The sequence below is a fragment of the Nyctereutes procyonoides genome, unplaced genomic scaffold, assembly GCF_905146905.1.
Source record: "Nyctereutes procyonoides isolate TBG_1078 unplaced genomic scaffold, NYPRO_anot_genome, whole genome shotgun sequence".
Lineage (NCBI taxonomy): Eukaryota > Metazoa > Chordata > Mammalia > Carnivora > Canidae > Nyctereutes > Nyctereutes procyonoides.
This window is the reverse complement of record NW_026575043.1, coordinates 1631123-1636223: the sequence shown is the minus strand read 5'-3', so window position 1 is coordinate 1636223 and position 5101 is coordinate 1631123. Positions and strand designations below refer to the sequence as shown.

The following is a 5101-nucleotide window of genomic DNA, read 5'->3' as shown; positions in this document are numbered from 1 at the left end:
TTTCATCAGACACATGGAGAGAGAGGCAAGAGACATAGGCAGATGGAGAAGCAGGATCCCTGCAGGGATCCCCATGTGGGACTTGATCCCAGGACCCTGGATGACACCTTGAATTGAAGGCAGTTTCTCAACCACTGAGCCACCCAGGTGTCCCTAAAGATGATAGTTTTTAAACAGAAGGAAATGTAATTGTAAAAACTAGTTGAACATTGAGGATGGGAAATTCCAGTCATGTTCCTAAGTGGACAGAACTAAACATCTATCTATCTAAAACCTGTATTCCATTGTTATATAAATATAAAATAGTAAAATAATTTTGAAACCACATTTCCATTGTACTGGAGAATTTGGCTTATTCAAGTATCTGTGGCAACACTGTAAAATGAAACAACAAATTTGGGAACTAGTCTACTTAGAGATTGGTCGATTGCTAAAAAGATTCATAGAGTTCAGGCCTTGACCAATTAATTCTCCAAATTATGAATTTTTTTAAAGCCCTTCAAGGAGTATGGTACATGTCCAGGGAATACATTACATTGGGTAAAACTGAGGAATAATCTGCAAAATCTGCTATAAAGAAATTAATGTCACAAACACAGGAATACTACGCAAAGGAAGGAAGACATAATGGTACAGGTTGTATAATCAGTAAAGATGAAATTAAACTTCAGGTGAAACTCAGGACACTAAACTGATTTTCTTTTTTTAAGGTTAATTTATTTAAGTAATCTCTACACCAAAGTGGGTCTGGAACCCATGACTCCGAAATCAGGAGCCACATGCTCCATCCACTGAGCCAAGCCAGCCACCCAACTGAATGGATATTTGAAGGGAGCTTATCCCAACCTGGAAATGCCAGGAGACCTTTGAAAATATTCCTACAGCTTTCACACCAAAAAGTACACGACCGACGAAGGTGGGACTTGAACCCACGCGTGCAGAGCACAATGGATTAGCAGTCCATCGCCTTAACCACTCGGCCACTTCGTCTCTATACCATGCCTTTTGGGGTACTTTATTCTAGAATTTACACTTGGGAACTCATTGGATGGAAGGACAGTCAGGAGTCGGCTCGGAGACGTCCAGGAGACGTGGGGCTGGCTGGCTCCGCACAGAAGGGCCACGGAGCGGCGGGGGGGGGGGGGGGGGAACCTCGCGATGGGGAAGGGGCGGGGGCAGCTCTCGCCGGAGTCGCGACAGCGGGCCAGCAGCGCCAGAGGCACCGGCGGGGTCCGGGCTGCAGGGCCGCGTGCGCGCAGGCGGTGGGCGTGGCCCCGGCGGCCCGCGAACCTGGCGGCGGTCCCCACCTGCGCGGGGAGGAAGCCCTCTGAGCCCGCCGCGGGCAGGGGCTCCCAGAGTCGGGCCGCCAGAGCCCACCCCAGGGCCCCTGGCGAGTCCGGACCCCGAATTCCTGGCGGATGAGACAGCCTGGGCGATTGAAGCACGGGTCCGAGTGAGGCGGTGCTCCCTCTCTCACCGCCTAACGCTGCGGGGTGGGGTCGCAGAGGTGACCCTGTACCGGGGTGGGGCGGGGCCCCTTTCCCGCGCATCCGCCGGGGGAACCCTGAGTTCTCAGCACACCCCCCCCCCCATATCCGTGCCTCTTGGGTGATTTTCTAGGGGACGGGTTCTCAGCTTCTGTCCGATTTTACCAGGCATGTGGTGCTAGGGATGTCAAAAGACTCACTCCTAGCGAGGAAATTATTTGGGGAAAGGATGGGGGTGAGGGAGAGTTTTCAGCTTCTTCGTAGTTTCTAAGAATGAATGCAAAGCACTCGAATAAGCAAAATAAGTAGGAATGGATTCTGACTAATCAGAATGAATTGTAAATGAATGGGAAAGGAAAATAATACTGAAAATTAGGGTGTTTTCCCCCAAATTTTAAGTTAAATTCCAGTTGGTTAACCTACGGTGTAATAATAGTTTCAGATGTAAAATGTAATGATTCAGCGTTTATAAACAACACCCAGTGCTCATCACAAGGGCCCTCCTAAATCACCATCACCTATGTCACCCATCCCCTCACCCACCTTCCCTCTGGTGACCATCAATTTGTTCTCTGGAGTTACGAGTCTGTTTCTTGGTTTTCCTCTCTTTTTCCTCCCTTTGTTAATTTGTCTTGTTTTTTAAATTTGACATTAGTGAGATCATATGGTATTTGTCTTTCTCTGACCTATTTTGGCTTAGCATTATACTCTCTGGCTCTATCCAGATGGTTGTAAATGGGCAGGATTTCATTCTTTTTCATGGCTGAGTAATATTCCCTTGTGTATATATACCACATCGTCTTAATCCATTCATCAGTCGATGGACACTTGGGCTATAACCATAATTTCGTTATTGTAAATAATGCTCCCATAAACATCAAAGTGCATGTATCCCTTCAGATCAATATTTTTGTATCATTTGGGTAGATACCTAGTAGTGCAATTACTGGATTGCTCAAGAGTAACCTTCAGAAAACAGAACTGCCCTATGAAGTTTAGTCTGAGCAAGTTTTCTAGAGATGGCTGAGAGAGAAAGTGTGTCCCAGACTGAGGAAAGGGCCTGAGCAAAGGTAATCCTGTAATTATGTGGGGCTTTTTTCCCCCTTAAAACTATTAATTTGATGTGACATTAATAGGTCTCCTAATACTCAATCATTATTCCATTTCTAGTATATACCCTGTTTGTTCATGGTAGGTTAATATTGGCTAACATTTTGTTTAAGATTTTGAATTGGTTTTCAGAACATGTTGGTCTGAAATTATCTTTTTTGTGCATATGCTAACTTTATCAGGTTTGGGTATTATTATACCTATTCATTAAAAGAACTTGGAAGTTTTCTTTTGTTTCCTATCAACTGAAACAATTACATAATATTGGGGCTGTTTGTACTCTAACAGTTTTGTGGAAGGCTCTAGTGAGACCATTTGAGTTTTTTTTTGTTTTGTTTTGTTTCGTTTTGTTCCTATGGTATTTTCTTGATTACTCTTTCTCTTCTATGGAAGTTTGGGATTGTTTTCTTCAAAAGGCATGTTTTTGAAAATTTCTCAAACTTCCTGTATGTCAAACAGTGTTTGGAAGGAACTATGTTTATCAGAAACTATTTGTTTTGCAGGGAGAGGCACCCCCAGCATATCTGGTTGATCGTATTGCCCCTCTCTGCCTCCTCCTTATGCTCTCTAATCTGAAACTAGAATATTTAGGTTGAAATTTTGACTGTCTTTTGTCCTTTGTTGCTTGCCCATTAGTAGGTTGGCCATAGGACAAAGTCTGGCTTTTGTGGAGAAAACGGACTCTCATGAATAAATAAAATCTTTTTAAAAATAAAGTAAAATGTATTCAACTGATTATCTAGAGTTTACAATTTGACCTCTACGTTATATAGATATCCAAGCCAAACTATTTGTAGTCTCCAAGGCACTTGGCAATCAGTAATAAATAAATACTTGAAATCTGTCTTCTTTTCTAGACAAACAAGGTTATTTTTCTTATTCACTTGCGTACCTACCAATTACAGCAGATTTTATTCTCAGTGAAGGCTGTTTCATGAGATTTCCTCCTGAATTGCTGCCAAGCCTTGCACCTCCAGGTGGCTGTCCACCTTCCTTAGGGTCACCACCCTTCCCAGCTAGCATGCCCTAATCTTGAGGCCAGTGGGGCAATGCAGCCTCTACACTGAGATGGGGAGAAGAACTGTCATCTATAAACACAAACGATTTCTCCAGCACTGTGTCTGAGGAGTTCATCGAGCAGGTGCATTAGCTCTGGAATTCGGTCAGCTGCCTGCTGGGCACCCTCCCTACACCACAGACCCCAACTGTGTAATATATCACCCATCATCCTGCTCCTAATCCCCTTCCAGATACTGGCAAGCCCAGAGATAAAGGTGTTTGACCCTCAGCAACTGCAAGTTGGTCAAGCACTTCTTGTGTGATGCGACCCCTTGAGGCCTTCGTTTCAGGTGTACAACACATTGATTCAACAATTCTATGCATTACTCCTTGCTGACCACAATTGTGTCATAATCTCTTTGCTGGTGGAGAGTCTTGCTTTGATGTTGATGGCTGGTGGTGGTTGCTCAAGGTTAGGGTGGCTGTGGCAATTTCTTAAAATAAGACTACAATAAAGTTTGCCACATCCTCCTTTCACAAATGATTTCTCTGTAGCATGTGCTACTGTTTGATCACATTTACTCACAGTAAACTTCTTGCAGAATTGGAGTCAATCATTGTAAACCCTGCCACTGCTTTACCAGCTAAGTTATTCTGGATCCCTTGTTGTCATCTCGACAATCTTCACAGCACTTCTCCAGGAGTAGGTTCCATCTTACTTTCTTTTACTCATCCATAAGAAGCAAATCCTCATCTGATAAAGTTTTATCATGAGATTGCAGCCATGCAGCCACATATTCAGGTCTCACTTCTCATTCTAGTTTCCTCACCATTTCCACCACCACTGAAGTCTTGAGCCACTCAAAATCATCCATTAGGTGGAATTAAGTTCTTCTAAACTTCTATGGATGTCAGTATTTTGACCTCTTCCCATGAAACTCAAATGTCTTGAATGGCTTCTAGAATGGTGAATCTTTTCCAGAAAGTTTTCAATTTACTTTGCCCAGGACCATCAGAGGAATCACTATCTATGGCAGCTATAGCCTTTCAAAATGTAGTTCTAAAATAATAAGATTTGAAAGTCAAACTTATTTCTTGATCTATGGGTTGCAGAATGGATGTTGTATCAGCAGGCATGAAAACAACCTTAATCTCATACATCTTCATCGGCACTCTTGGGTGACCAGGTACATTGTCAATGAACAGTAATATTTTTTTAAACTCTTTTTTTAAAAGATTTTATTTATTATTTCATGAGAGACACAGAAAGAGGCAGAGACACAGGAGGAGGGAGAAGCAGGCTCCATGTCGGGAGCCCGACACGAGACTTGATCCTGGGACTCCAGGATCACGCCCTGGGCCAAAGACAGGCGCCAAACCGCTGAGCCACCCAGGGATCCCCTGAACAGTAATATTTTGAAAGGATTTGTTTTTCTGAGCAGTAGGTGTCAACAGTAGGCTTAAAATAGTCAGTAAACCATTTTGTAAAAAGATGTGCTGCCATG

General features: G+C 43.5%; 1 non-coding gene across 1 annotated transcript; it reads right to left on the bottom strand.

Annotated features, from left to right (window-relative positions):
• Positions 1 to 908: 908 nt before the first annotated feature.
• On the bottom strand, positions 909 to 990 carry TRNAS-GCU (transfer RNA serine (anticodon GCU)). The gene has a single exon. It is a non-coding gene; the product is annotated as a tRNA-Ser (tRNA).
• Positions 991 to 5101: the final 4111 nt, after the last annotated feature.